This window comes from Lissotriton helveticus, chromosome 5_2 (genome assembly GCF_964261635.1).
Source record: "Lissotriton helveticus chromosome 5_2, aLisHel1.1, whole genome shotgun sequence".
Lineage (NCBI taxonomy): Eukaryota > Metazoa > Chordata > Amphibia > Caudata > Salamandridae > Lissotriton > Lissotriton helveticus.
Genome location: NC_136066.1, coordinates 10,866,699 through 10,883,068, shown reverse-complemented (window position 1 = coordinate 10,883,068; position 16,370 = coordinate 10,866,699).

Sequence of the window (16,370 nt, the reverse complement as noted above, 5' to 3'; positions counted from 1 at the left end):
GAACAGAATGGTGCTGTAGCTGTAACAGAGCACCGAGCACCGAGACTGAAGTTTGAAGATCGAAAACGGGAGTGAGGCCAGGTTAAGCTGCCGGGAGGCGTGTCAGCTGGCCAGTTCCACGGAGGCTGACGGAGGACGCTGCGGCAGGCAGTATTCAGGCGCATCCAAGCTGGTGGAAGGAGTGAAGCGTGGTTTGCCAGGTGGAGCTGCCGGGAGGTGTGTCAGGTGGCTAGTAGCATAGAGGTCAACGGAGGACGCCGCGGCAGGCAGTATTCAGGTGCCGAAGCCGGTGGAAGGAGCGAAGCGGGGATTGCAGCTTATATAAATCAGGACTACTGTGAATCTAAGTGGCTGTGTAGAGAAAAGAAGGGTGAGTGCTCAGCGGTGTGTCGGTTCCGATTTATTTTGCAATTCGAGGTTTGGCGTTACCAGTGAGCAAAAGCACGGCCCCAAGTATAAAATAGTGCAGATAACAAACTCAAAGTTTTAAGTTTCAGTGGTATTATATAAGAAGGATACCTTAAAATGGCACCAAAAACTGCATGTGGCGGGAAAAGCTGAGGGATGTCAGACACCCCGGTGGGCAATAGATCACAGGATTTACAGACAGGAGCAAGCATTGAGAAAGAGGCTTTGGAGGGGGCAGTAGGAGAGTTAAATTGCCCTAATTATGCAAATGAACACCCGAGTGAGGGAAAAAATAAGAAAGTTCCTCAAATGTTTGCAACAGCTAGGAAAGAAAAAACTAAAACGACATATAAGGTTGTGCACCAAAAAGATCTAGGGAGTCAATTAATCCCCCCCAACAACCAGAAGGAGAAGATTTGCCTGGTCAACAATTGGAGAAGGTGATAAAACTGGTAGAGCAAATAGCACAAAGCCAGGAGAAAGCTGCTGAAGATTTAAACCATCCGGCTCCTGATTCCCTTTTTAGCCATGATCCAGAGCTAGGATTGAATACAGTGAAAGAAATTAAATCCAGTGGTGGTAGTGATTCTGGTGAACATTTCTATTTGCTTTCAGACCCATCAGACGAGGATCTAGATGAAGGACTGAAAGGGGAGTCCTTAGACGGGTCCATAACGAGTTTGGGGAGTGAGCATAACGACAACACTGGACTCATATTGGAGGACATTTTTTTAGATACTACTGTGGTGTGAAATAACTCAGAAGGGCAAAAGACAAAGGCAGAGACAACTCAAGCTGGGACAGGCAAGAGTTTGATGTGGGAAATACCTCTCTCCCCACAGCCTACTCCTGAATTACAAGGTGCTGAAGATCATCCTCTGGGAGCTACAGCGTTGCCTCCAAATATTGGTGAAGTATCATTGATTTCAATTTACCAGTCAATATTAGAACACAGGGCGGAGACCCGTATGGAAAATCAGAAGACACACACTGCCTGCAGCAAACTTCAAAATACGGTCAGGAGAATTGCAAAGACGTGCAATAAATTTACAGGCAGAATTAATGCAGCGGAAGGAGGATGAAGTGGTGGTGCAAAGAACTGATATGGACATGATAATATCCCATCGGGATGATATGCAATTAAAAATAGTGGACTGAGAAAACAAGCTTAGGGTATTGGGAATACCAGAAGGATCAGAAGGGATAGATGCTCGAACTTTTCGCTGAGGCTTTTCCGGTTTTAGCAATGTGGAATTGGGCTAATGCGATACAGAGAGCCCACAGATTTCCGTTCAAGCAGTCTGTCAGTAAAAATGGTCAAACAGAAAGCAGTCTAAGAGCAATCTTGATCAACCTGAACAATTTTTTGGCTCGTCAAGCACTATATGATTTAGCACGACCTGGACAAGGTAAAGGGATCCAATTCTTCGTGAGCCCGGATTTTTGCCGTCATACAGTGGAGCGAAGGTGGCATTTGAGACAACTAATAAGTCCCTTTCAAAATAAGTCTCGCTGGCGAGACTGAGGGATCCAATTCTTCGTGAGCCCGGATATTTGCAGTCATACAGTGGAGCGAAGATGGCATTTGAGGCAACTAATAAGTCCTTTTCAAAATAAGTCTCATGATAAGCAGCCTACGCCAGTCTCGACCTAACAAAGGTGCACAGGCTTTTTTGTTGAGCCCAGCAACGCTGTAAGTTTTGAATAAGGGACAAACATGTTTCTTCACATCGGAAATACAAGTTAAAGAATATTTGAACACTTTATGAAATACCTAAAATATATATATATATATGGAAATATTTGAAATATAGAGTGAAATAACAAAGCTCAAAGTCAGAGATGAGAATAAGTCTATGATCAGAGATTGTATATACTGTAGTATAATCAAAGCAATATGTATAATCATACTAAGTATTATTAATGCGCAGACATCCATTGAAATAGTATAATATGAAATATGGAAACAAACAGAGAGGAAACTGGGGCGTAAGTCTCTCTCCATCGCAAGGGCCTTAAGCCCTTTTTCCAGAGTAGTTGGTGATGGGTGGGTGGGTGGTTCACAGGGGGGATGGGGGTGAAGGTTGGGGTCACTAAAGGGCGGGAAGTACGGGAGGGTTATATTGGTTGCTGGGATAGAGGGTGGTGGCGAGCAAAATTCAAAAGTGGAAATCTGATGTATGCATATGTAATAGAAAGTGCAGTACTATGAAGCAATTTCAAAAATGTCGGTATGGGTTATTTAAGGTATTCACACTGTCAAAATATGGCTAAATATACGATCTGTTTATCAAATGTGGGTGGTCTAAATGATAAAGTGAAACGAGCAAGAGTTTTTGAGATAATTATAATGTTGAATGCGGACAGGTTATGCTTACAAGAAACACATTGCTCGGGGCAATAAAACTTCTTGAGTTTAGAGGGTACACTCTAGTGGTATGCTCCTCTCAAACGTCTACGACGAGAGGGGTGGCAATATATGTCAAGCAACGAAGTGGAATGACTCTCCGAGCATTATCTGATAAATGGGGTCGACGGGCAATATCAGAACTGTCCCTGGGCTTAACGGTGGGGAGTGTGTATGGGTCGAATCTGGATGATTCATGCATTTGGGAGGAATTGGAAATTGAGCAAGCCCACTGGCCGCGAGCATCGGTTATATGTGGCGACTTTAATTTCAATTTAGATGGAGATAGGACTCTAAGCTCTTATGTAGGAAGGAAGCCTAAAGTATATAGAGCACTCTCTGCTCTTAAGAATAGTTATGGGTTAATAGATATCTGGCTAGAAAAACCACATAACGATCCAGGCTTTACATATTTTTCTCACCCGCATAAAAAATGTGCTCGATTATATTCTTTTTTTAGCCCCTAGTCAAATGCTGGATAATTTGGATATAAAAAAACTCCTACAGCTGTATTCGGATCATAATCCGATAATCCTGGAAGTTAAGGAGGTTCAGGGTATCAATAGACAAACTCTGTGGACTTTTGATAAAAAGTTATTTTTAGATATAGAATTCTGTACTAATTAAATATTGGGCTCAAACATTTTGACTCTAACAGGAGAGGAGTTGGCCTAACGGCTAAGGCGCTCGACCTCGGAATCTTGGTTAGAGTCTCGGTAACGACGCCAAAACCTCATGTGATTCTGGGCAAATCACTTAATCTCCCTGTACCTAAAATGAATGTGTGTCCGTCCTCATGTAACGTAACTGGTGCTATGTAATGCGCTCTGATACCGGATTCGGTTCGGGTGTAGTTCGCGCTATATAAAAGTCTGCAAAAAAAAAAAAGTGCATCCCGAGGGGTGGTGTGGGATGCATTTAAGGCCACCCTGAGGGGCGAAGTGATCAGGTTTGTAGCTCATGCACGGAAAAAACGTAAGATTCAGACGGAGCGACTTATCAATAATCTTTCTAAACTTGAATTTGAACATATTCAAATAATTAATAAAGGAGATTGGCTGTGCATGTGTGTAAATTAGCATTGGCCAAGTCTGAGGTCAGTCAGTATTTTCAAGCGAAGGTGGCCCAAAAATTCCAGATGTATCACAAAGAACCTTATGAATACGGAGAGACAACAGGGAGATTACTAGCTTTAAGAACCAGACAAAGAAATGTTAGGAATAATATACTAAAAATGCAAGATAAAAACGGGGTATTAGTATCAAATCCGGAGAAAATCATTGAAGTTTGAGGAATTCTATATTAGACTATATCAACCGGAGGACCAAGTACATCATGCAGATATATAGGATAATGATTTTATTCTCCCTAAGGTAGACGATGATATATCCCAAGAATTAGAAATCACTTTAGAAGAAGTACAGGAGGCTTTGGGTCCTCTCATCAGGTAAAGCAGCAGGCCCAGATAAAATTCCGATCGAAGTTTATAAGATGCCCTCTTTACAAATATTGCCCCTTTTGCAAGATCGGTTTGATATTCAATATCGTGGAATACCACCTGCATCATGACAGGATACAGATGTTATAGTTTTCCTAAAGAAGGGGAAACCCCCAGACTTCCTTCTTCATATTGTTCAATTTCACTCACGAATGCCAAACTATACTCCAAAATTATAGCCATCCGATTACAAAAGACTATAGTTGCACTTGTTCCACCATGTCAGGGGACCACAATATTGGACATCGCGGAGGTAGAGAAAAGAGGTGGCTGTGGTCCTCCTGGACGCAGAGAAAGCTTTTGATCGGGTGGCGTGGCAATATTTGTGGGCCAAATTGATTGAGAGAGGCTTTGGGATTTCTCAAGGCAGTACAAGCCATGTACTGTAAACCCCATGCAAGATTACAAATAATGGGCCGCACATCTGTGTGTGTGTGTGAGACAACAAATGCTCAACACCACTCTCTGATAAGTCTAAATTGCTCGCCCACACTACCACGAAGAAAGCATTTAGGATTATTTAAACCCTGTAAACTAACAAGGGTCGTGCGGACTTACTACATAGTGTACACTACAAAAAAAGACCAGCTTCCTACACTTATAACTCACACAACGAGAAGGACGCAGACAAAAGGAAAATTAAAGTAAACATACAAAGAGTTATTTGGATCTCTCAGGAGAGTGAGAGAAGTCGTAATCTCTTGTCCCTCCGGGCTGGGAGTTTATAGCTTCCTACACTTGCCCTCAACCGAAACTTTTCCATAGAATTGCTTCCACAGCCGGATCTACGTTTATGAACTCAGGAGGGGCCACTTTACAGTTTGGGTGCCTGTGTTTTAGGCTTCTTGCCTTGTTTTTGGGCAAACTCAACCGTACAAGTTCGAATTAACCAGCCTAACCAAGCACTCATGCTCCCAGGCCTCCACACTGCAGAGTCCTTGGCCTACCCAAGCACTCATGCTCCCAGCCCCCCACACTGCAGAGTCCTTGGCATAACCAACCACTCATGCCCCCAGGCCTCCGCACTGCAGAGCCCTTGGCCTAACCAAGCACTCATGCTCCCAGGCCTCCACACGGCAGAGTCTTTGGCCTACCCAAGCACTCATGCTCCCAGGGCTCCACACTGCAGTCCTTGGCCTACCCAAGCACTCATGCCCCCAGGCCTCCGCACTGCAGAGCCCTTGGCCTAACCAACCACTCGTGCCCCCAGGCCTCCACACTGTGGAGTCCTTGGCCTACTCAAGCACTCATGCTCCCAGGCCTCCACACTGCAGAGTCCTTGGCCTAACCAAGCACTCATGCCCCCAGGCCTCCACACTGTAGAGTCCTTGGCCTACCCAAGCACTCATGCCCCCAGGCCTCCACACTGCAGAGTCCTTGGCCTACCCAAGCACTCATGCTCCCAGCCCCCCGCACTGCAGAGGCCTTGGCCTAACCAAGCACCTAAGCTCCCAGGCCTCCACACGGCAGAGTCTTTGGCCTACCCAAGCACTCATGCCCCCAGGCCTCCGCACTGCAGAGCCCTTGGCCTAACCAACCACTCATGCTCCCAGGCCTCCACACGGCAGAGTCTTTGGCCTACCCAAGCACTCATGCTCCCAGGCCTCCACACTGCAGAGTCCTTGGCCTAACCAACCACTCATGCTCCCAGGGCTCCACACTGCAGTCCTTGGCCTACCCAAGCACTCATGCCCCCAGGCCTCCGCACTGCAGAGCCCTTGGCCTAACCAACCACTCGTGCCCCCAGGCCTCCACACTGTGGAGTCCTTGGCCTAACCAACCACTCATGCCCCCAGGCCTCCACACTGTAGAGTCATTGGCCTAACCAAGCACTCATGCCCCCAGGCCTCCACACTGTAGAGTCCTCGGCCTAACCAACCACTCATGCCCCCAGGCCTCCACACTGTGGAGTCCTTGGCCTACTCAAGCACTCATGCTGCCAGGCCCCCACACTGCAGTCCTTGGCCTAACCAAGCACTCATGCTCCCAGGCCTCCACACTGCAGAGTCCTTGGCCTACCCAAGCACTCATGCTCCCAGGCCTCCACACTGCAGAGTCCTTGGCCTACCCAAGCACCTATGCTTCCAGGCTTCCACACTGCAGAGTCCTTGGCCTAACCAAGCACTCATGCCCCCAGGCCTCCACACTGCAGAGTCCTTGGCCTAACCAACCACTCATGCCCCCAGGCCTCCACACTGCAGAGTCCTTGGCCTTTCCAAGCACTCATGCTCCCAGGCCTCCGCACTGCAGTACTTGGCCTACCCAAGCACTCATGCTCCCAGGCCTCCACACTGCAGAGTCCTTGGCCTAACCAACCACTCATGCCCCCAGGCCTCCACACTGTAGAGTCCTTGGCCTAACCAAGCACTCATGCCCCCAGGCCTCCACAATGTAGAGTCCTTGGCCTACCCAATCACTCATGCTTCCAGGCCTCCACACTGCAGAGTCCTTGGCCTAACCAAGCACTCATGCCCCCAGGCCCCCACACTGTAGAGTCCTTGGCCTAACCAAGCACTCATGCCCCCAGGCCTCCACACTGTAGAGTCCTTGGCCTAACCAAGCACTCATGCTCCCAGGCCTCCACACTGCAGAGTCCTTGGCCTACCCAAGCACTCATGCTCCCAGCCCCCCACACTGCAGAGTCCTTGGCCTAACCAAGCTCTATCCTCGACCTTATCATCTCCAAAGAGGACGCTATTCAACTTGAGTCAATCCAACCTTGTGACTGGTCAGATCATCATATTGTCTCCTTCCTTATCAATGAAAAAATTAAATTTAACACAGTTCAACCCTCTAAGCCCAAAGTTTGGAAAAGAGACATGAAGAAACTCAACCTAAATTCCTTACCGCCTAACAGCTGCAATCTCCTACTTCCCCCTGCCGGCGCTACGGACGTTCAACTCCTGACTGACCAATATCTCAATGCTATGACCACAATAATCAATGAGGCTGCACCCATGCAACTGAAAAGAGTTTCGTCCAAGATCTCCAACCCATGGTATGACGGGAGCCTCAATGAAGATAGACGGGCCATGCGAATGGCAGAGCGCACCTGGAGGTCAGCCCCCTCTGCACTGCACCTAAAAACACTGAAGAAACAGAGAAACGCCTACTTCAGGAAAATAAAACGCTCAAAAAGAGATTTCTTCAGCCTCCAGCTCGCCCAAGCAAAAAACCGCCCAAGAAAACTGTTCGAGCTTATCAGAACACAATCCAAAGAACAACCCCAGACACTCAGCATCATGAGCGCTACACCTTCCTGTGAAGAATTCTCTGCTTTCTTTTACCGAAAAAACCGACAACATAAGAAGCGATCTCCTCAATGACGCAAGCCTCTACTCCAACCCCCAACACACAGCAGCGTCTGAACCAAAGAACAATGCTACATGGTCATCCTTTGGCACCTACTCCGAAGAAGAAATTGGCAGACTGCTCAGCACCCTGAAACCATCCAATCACCTCACTGACCCTCTTCCTGCTAACGCTGTAAAAGACTTCACCCCTTTGCTCCTCCCACTCTGGACTAAGATTATCAATAGCTCTCTTCGACAAGGATCAATCCCTAACGCCCTCAAAGTCGGACAAGTCACACCGCTACTAAAAAAAACAACAGCAGACCCCACTGATCTAAACAATTACCGTCCTATTACAAATATCCCCACTCTCGCTAAACTGCTGGAAAAATGCGTACAGCTACAACTGACTAAACACATAGATAAGTTTGATCTCCTCAACGCTCATCAATCAGGCTTCCGAGCGGGGCACAGTACCGAAACTGCCATGACTCACATAGTTGACGACGCCCTCCAAATCCTAGACCAAAACGATACCTGCCTCCTCATCCTTCTTGATCTCTCCTCAGCATTCGACACAGTTAAACATGAGAACCTACTCGATCTGTTAAACACAAGAATGGGCATATCTGGGACTGTTCTCAAGTGGTTCACCTCCTTTCTACACAACCGGTCTCAAAGATTCAAAAGCAACAACCTGATGTCCTCTCCGGTACCTGTATCGCTAGGCGTCCCTCAAGGATCCTCCCTCTCCCCAACACTGTTCAACCTAGTTATGGAACCTCTCACTACTTTGTTACAAGCATCCAATGTTCACTTTCACATGTACGTCGACGACACCCAACTTTATCTCAAAATACAATCTCCCAAGGACATCATGCTTCTGAACACCACGATTAGAAACACCCAATCCTGGCTTGAGAATCACCTCAAACTCAATGCGCTGAAGACTGAGTTCCTCCTGATCTCCCCTCCCGCAAAAATCTCTACCGCTCAAACATGGCTTAAGCACCTAACCGCTGTAAATGTACAACCTACCATCGTAGACTCAGCAAAATCTTTAGGCATAACACTCGACGCCAATCTCAACATGCAGCAGCATATCAGCAAGGCAAATACATCCTCGATACACCCACATCCTCGATACCCCCACGCCCCCTTCCCCCCACGCTACACCCCCCATGAACGCTTCTGAACACACCACCGTCCGGAGATTATCCCCCCCACCCCCCTTCCCTCCCTCCCACGGCAGATCCATCTCCATCCCCACTCTCACTCACGACACCCCCACCCTCCCAACCAGTCCCACAGAACATACCGCCTCCCTTACCTTAGCACCCCCCCTCTCTCCCCTCCCATTCTCAGCCCCCACTACCTTCCTGCCACCCCCACTGTCTTCAGCCTTCACTCACTCTTCAACTCACCGGCACCGTCTGTGAGAAGTTGGCCTGATGTGCAGTGCTCACTATTCTAGTGATCACTATGTATCAGTCCAAACAACCCTTATTGATGATTGGTTGTAAGTCAACCTTATAGACCAGCTATCCTAGTAGCATGGATACGAGCAGTCTAAGGCTAAGACTCTAGAGGGCGTGTTAAGCCAGCTGTTTTACCATCACATTACCCCTTGAACACCAAGTGAAAGGACACCACACAAGTTGTTATGAAAATAAACAGATATTTATTTATAACAAGACTACCCTGAACTCTTTATGAGTCAGGGAGCTAAGCACACAACAAAACTCTTACGAAAATACTTTAAGTCGCACAATTTACACAAATGCCCTAGGGGCACGAAAGCCTGGATCAGGGAAGAAGAAACCTGTAAGCAGAGGGGACCAAGTTCTGAATCACTAGCCAGTGATTTGAGTGGGCACCAGGATGGCACCGGATGAAGTCACCTCAGCCAGGTGAGTGGGCGCTGCTGGGCTCTGCAGTCTCTCGGACCAGGAGGCGTTGTCGGCGACCAGGATGGAGGTGCGAGCTGTCCCACGAAGGTTCTTGCTGTCGACGTCGCTGGACCCAGGATTGGGCAACAAGTCTTGGCAAATGCAAGGCCCACGCGGTGGACCTAAAATGGTGTCTTGAGTGGACCAGGAGGGTCCAGGGTGCTCCTCTGTTGGAGGGGAGCAAGGGCTAGTCTGGAGCAACCAGACCAGCAGTAGTTGTCGTCGTGGAGCGTCGTGAAGGGGTCACTAGCCAACGGGCAAGCGACCTGGACAACGCGGTTGGCAGCAAAGAGCAGAAGGGCCCCACGCAGATCTCGTGGATGCAGGGGGGCTGAACTTCGGAGCTGGAGCTGCCCAGGGCCGGGGCTTCTCTTACCCCAAAGCACTCAGTCGAGGGTCACTCGGGAGTCGTGCTGGACAAGCGTCGTGCAGTTCTGAAGATGGCCGTTCCCTCGAGGTCTCGTCGCACCCACGGATCACAGCTGGGCTGATGATGTAGGTTGAGGTCAGAGGTGCCAGGGAAGCCGGTTCTCGTCGTGCTGGAGCAGTCTTGATCCGAAGGAGAGACTGGCAACAAACCGCGATGCTTGGTTGGTGCCTGCTGCTGCAGGGTGACTACTCCTTAGTCACAAGGGAGAATCTTGGGAAGAAGTCTTGAGTTCCTTTCGTGGAAAGTAGTTTCAGGATTCAAAGATGATCTGATTTGGAAGGGGGCCAGTTCCTACCTTTATCCTGCAAAAAGGGGCTGGCACGCGACTAAGTCCTGCCCTATGGGTGGGACTAGGAGGGGGGTGGTTACACCCCTCTCCTTTGGCGGGCTTTCCCCAGATCAGGGGCTTGAGTGCCCCTGGAACTCGTTCCAGCCGGCCTATGCACAGTGAGCACCGGGGTGCCACTTGCAGTCACCTTCCTCTAAAGCCCTGCCTACCTAGGATACACAAAATCCTGTCTGGGACGGTGCTGGCACCGCCCCTGGCAGGAAACCCTTTGTCCTTGCCTCCTGGGCTGGGAGGACTCCCAGCAGCAGGAGGGCAGACTTGTGTCTCGGTGGCAGCATCCATTTTGTGGAGCTAAGGCTATGTCTGACTTTAACCGGGGTTACAGGTTACATACATGTCGTGTCCCTCTAGAAGGGTGGAATGCTAACCCCGTCGCCAGAATTGGCGAGGGGTTAGTATTCCAATTCGTATGACACCTTACTCGACATGTTTTGATAAAGCGATACCAGAGTTGGCATATAACCGCGAGGATTATAATGCACTTAAGAGTATATGGTATGCGATATCATGGAAACGGCTAAGGGATGGATCCCGAAAGCCGCAGACAGGCTCAGCTCATGCCAGAGCACTATCTCACACGATTCCAAGCACTCTGCCTTCAGGATTGTTAAGGCCTGCCATAGGAGTGACTGATAGGAGATCTGTGTGCCCATTTAGGTTTAGATATAGGAATACTATATCTAAAGCAAAGGGTGATTACACCACCTTGCCCCAGCTGTCAAGCAGCCAGTTGTGTCTGATTTAGTTAGTCAACCCAGGGGTGGCATAATACATGCTGCAGCCCCTGGGAGACTTCTGGGTGCACCTCAGCCCTGGGTACAGGGGCTTGAGAGGGCCCAATGCCAATTCAGTACCTGGGTACAATTTGGAGTAGAGAGAACAGCTAGGCTGTGGGTCTGATTAGCAGGCCCACAGCCAGGGAAAGTCGTAAACCAGTGAAGCAAAAAGCAAAAATCTGGGTGATCATAGGATTGCAGACCCTACTCTCCTACATGACCCCCCCCAAACTTTGGGACAATAAACTAACCTTGACCAGGTGAGTCTTCTTGCTCTAAGTGGAAATACCTGGAGAGCCCATCAGCATTGCCATGATCAGTACCAGGTCTGTGCTCCACTGTAAAATCCATCCCCTGTAGGGAAATGGACCACCTAAGTAGTTTGGGGTTTCCCCCTTCATCTGACTTAGCCATAAGAGGGGCTTATGGTCGGTCTGAACTGTGAAGTGAGTTCCAAACAAGTAGGACCTCAACTTCTTCAGGGCCCATACCACAGCAAAGGCCTCCCTCTCAATAGCTGACCAATTTTTCTCTCTGGGGGTCAGCCTTCTGCTAATGAAAGCAATGGGCTGGTCGTTGCCATCAAAATTCAGCTGAGATAGAACAGCTCCCACACCCAACTCAGAAGCATCTGTTTGGACAATGAATGGTTTGGAGATAGGTGCTGTGCACATGGCCTGCTTTAGGTCATTGAATGCTTTCTGACAGCTTGCTGTCCACTGAACTTTCTTTGGCATCTTTTTACTTGTCAGGTCATTAAGGGGGGTCACTATGGACCCATAATTTCTGACAAATTTCCTATAGTACCCAGTCAGGCCCAAGAAAGCTCGAACCTGAGTCTGGGTGATTGGAGGAGTCCAGTCCTTGATGGCCTGTATCTTACTCTCCAATGGCTGAACCTGGCCTCCACCTACAAGGTGGCCCAGGTATACAACCTGTGTCTGCCCTGTCTGGCACTTAGAGGCCTTGATAGTGAGACCTGCCTTTTGCAGGGCCTCTAACACTTTCCTCAGGTGGACCAGGTGATCCTCCCAGGTGGAGCTTAAGACAGCAATATCATCCAGATATGCTGCACAGAAGTCATCCACCCCAGTGAGAACTTGATTCACCAACCTTTGGAAGGTGGCAGATGCATTTTTCAAACCAAAGGGCATTACCACAAACTGATAATGCCCACCAGGGGTAGAAAATGCTGTCTTGGGCCTGGCTTCCTCAGCTAACCTGATTTGCCAATACCCAGCTGTCAGGTCAAATGTGCTTAAGTAGTTGGCAGAAGCCAATCTATCTATAAGTTCATCTGCCCTTGGTATTGGGTGGGCATCAGTCTTAGTGACTGCATTGAGGCCTCTGTAGTCTACGCAAAACCTCATCTCTCTCTTACTACCCTGGGTGTGAGGCTTTGGCACTAGAACTACTGGGCTAGCCCAAGGGCTATCTGAGGGCTCAATGACTCCCAGCTCCAACATTTTCTGCACTTCTGTCTTGATGCAGTCTCTGACATGATCAGGCTGTCTGTAGATTTTACTCTTGACAGGCAGACTGTCTCCAGTGTCCACTTCATGGGTACACCAATCAGTTTGACTGGGTGTCAGAGAGAACATATGTCTGAAGGATTGCAGAACTTGTCTGCAATTCGGTTGCTGATGTTCAGAGAGGCTGCCACAAAAGACAACACCATCAACTGATCCATCATCAGGATTCTGAGTGAGTAGGTCTGGGAGAGGGTCACTCTCTTCCTCCTGTCCCTCATCTGTGGCCATGAGCAAGCTTATGTCCTTCCTGTCGACATATGCCTTGAGCCTGTTCACATGGAGCACCCTGAGGGGGCTCCTGGGGGTTCCAAGGTCCACCAGGTAGGTGACCTCTCCCTTTTGCTCAATGATGGTGTGGGGCCCAGACCATTTGTCTTTAAGGGCTGCTGGGGCCACTGGCTCCAGTACCCACACCTTCTGTCCAGGCTGGTACACAGTCAGGACAGCCTTCTGGTCATGCCAAGCTTTTTGGAGTTCTTGGCTGGCCTCTAGGTTTTTAGTTGCCTTCTCCATGTATTCAGCCATTCTGGAGCGGAGACCAAGTACATAGTCCACTATGCTGGTTGCAGGCTTTTTGAGAGGTCTCTCCCATCCTTCCTTCACCAAACACAGGGGTCCTCTTACAGGATGCCCATACAGAAGTTCAAAAGGGCTGTAGCCAACCCCCTTCTGTGGGACCTCTCTGTAAGCAAACAAGAGGCAGGGTATTAGGACATCCCATCTACGCCTGAGCTTTTCAGGTAGTCCATGAATCATCCCTTTGAGGGTCCTGTTGAATCTCTCAACAAGCCCATTGCACTGTGGATGATAGGGTGTGGTGAACTTGTAGTTAACACCACATTCCTTCCACATTGCAGTCAGATATCCTGACATGAAGTTTGCACCTCTGTCAGAAACAACCTCCTTAGGGAAGCCCACTCTGGAGAACACTCCAACTAGGGCTCTTGCCACTACAGGTGCTGTAGTGGTCCTAAGTGGAATAGCTTCAGGATACCTGGTGGCATGGTCCACCACCACCAGTATAAACTTGTGCCCTGATGCTGTCTGGGGTTCCATTGGACCAACAATGTCAATCCCCACTCTTTCAAAGGGAACCCCCACCACAGGTAGTGGTATGAGGGGGGCCTTTGTTGTGCCACGTGACTTACCACTGGCTTGGCAAGTGACACAGGAGCGCAAAACTCCTTGGTATTCTCACTCATGTGAGGCCAGTGAAAGTGTGAGACAAGCCTGTCCCAAGTCTTTGTCTGGCCTAAGTGACCTGCAAGGGGAATCTCATGGGCCAAGGTGAGAAGGAAACCTCTCAGAGACAAGGGGATGACCAGCCTCCTGGTTGCACCAGGCTTGGGGTCTCTTGACTCAGAGTACAGGAGTCCATCTTCCCAGTATACCCTATGGGCACCTGTGGCATTCCCTGCAGCCTCAGCAGCAGCCTGCTGTCTGAGGGGTTCAAGGGAAGGGCAGTCTAACTGTGCCTTCCCCAGGTCTTCTCTGGAGGGTCCCCCTGAGCCCAGAAACTCAACTTGATCAAGTTCAAGCTCTTTAGGCTCAGTTTCCCTCAGCTCTCTCAGATCAGCCTCCTCAGAGACTTGATCCTCAACCTGGGGCAAGGGGGAAGGCAAAGCCTTAACCCTACTGCTCTTCTTCTTGGAAGGTGTCTGGTCCATTCTTCCAGGATCCAGCACCTGTTCAGTGGGGCATCTTCTGGCCTGTGACCTAGTCACAGCAAGCACATGTGCTGGCAAGCCTAACATTTCCATGTGAGCCCTCTGCTCCACTTCTGACCATAGTGATGACTCCAAATCATTGCCCAACAAACTATCCACTGGGAGGTCTGAACTAACCACAACTTTCTTTTGGCCACTTACCCCTCCCCAGGAGAAAGCAACAATCGCCATACTATGACTGGTAGTGACGTTGCTGGCATTGGTCACCAGGAAATCTGTACCTGGCATGATCTGTCCAGGGTCCACAAAGTTAGGTGTCACCATGGTGACACTGGCACACGTGTCCCTATAGGCCTGAGCCATTTTGCCATTTATTAAAGGTGTCTGCCTGTATTTGCCCAAAGTATTGGGACTTACATCAGGGGACATATCCATATCCTCTGTACAGACAAGGACAGCCTGAGTGAGTGTGCCAACTAAGTTGTCAGACTCCTCAGTTCCCAAGGTTAACCCAACTAATCCCTTGGGAGGTGCACTACCACTACTGACTGTACTAGGGGGTGCAGATGCCTTAGGGGCTGTAGTGGTAGAGGTTTGCCCTCCTCTTTTGGTGCACTCACTAAACCAGTGAGACTTACTTTTACAGTACTGGCACCACCTTTTTGACTGGCCTTCTTGAGTCTTCTTTTTCTGCTGTGAAGCCTGACCCCCACCATCTTTGGTTTGTTGGGGACCTGTTGAAGCCTTCTGGTCATTTTGTTCACTCTTAGTATTACCCTTCTGGTCTGCTTTCTTCTGACCACCCTGGTTCTGGTTCTGCTTGATCCTTGTCCTGACCCATTTGTCTGCCTTCTTTCCCAATTCTTGGGGAGAGGTCAGATCTGAATCAACAAGGTGCTGGTGCAACAACTGGTTCTGACAGTTATTTAAAATTTGTTCTCTCATCATCAGATTATACAATCCTGTGTAATCAGTAACCTTGCTACCCAGTAACCAGCCCTCCAAAGCCTTAGTGGCACTATCCACAAAGTCAGACCAGTCCTGAGACTGAGTTTTCTGGGTGTCTCTGAACAGCAACCTGTACTGCTCAGTGGTTAAACCAAACCCGTCAACCAGTGTATTCTTCAGGACCTGGTAATTGTTAGCATCCTCCACTCTTGTAGTGAGGAGCTTATCTCTACCTTTGCCATCAAAGGAGAGCCACAGTATAGCTGCCCACTGACTCTGGGGAATGCCCTGCACAGTGCAGGCCCTCTCCAAAGCAGCCATCCATTTCTGGATGTCATCCCCTTGCTTAAAGGGGGGCACTATTTTTGTCAGGTGTTTAGTATCAAAACCCTTCTCTTTTTCTCTTGGGAGATTGCTGCCACCAGTGGGAACTGTCCCACTCAACTGCTGCTCTCTAGCAAAGGCAAGCTTCTCTTTGGCCAGGGCAAGTTCTTCCCTTTCAATCCTCAGAGCAGCCTGTCTCATTCTAGCTTCATGCTCCATTCTCTGAGGGGAAGTCAATCTCCTCTGGGGAGAGTTCCTTCTCCTCTGAGAAGAGGCATTAGAGTGCAGAGATCTATTGGAGTCCCTAGAATGAGATCTATCTCTTCTAACTCCAAGGTTAGGCCTCATTAGGGTCAGTACTGGGGGTCCCCCAGATCCTAGCCCAAGCAAGTCTATGTTGGCCCTAGTTAGCCTTCTGACTACCTCAAGACCTTTGTCTGCCTCATCCCCAGAGAGTTCCTCAGGATCCTCCTCCCCAACTGCATTTACAGTGTTGTGGAGATCTGGATCCCCAGAGGTTCCCTCTAAGGCTGGCATGTTCTCATGTAACTGAGAAAGCTTTCTGGCATCATATGTCTCTAAGAGACCTATCAGAAAGGGAATGGTGGGGTTAGACCCCTGTTTCAGTTTCCTGGAGGTACACACTTGTCTCATCTCCTGGAAACTGAGAGCTGCATATCTTGATTTGACCTGTGGAGGGTCAAGATCCACAAGGGGAGTCTCAGTAGACTCTCCATGGGTAGACATGCTTTTCTAGTGAGGTGTAAGTGGTGCACTTACCTACACTAT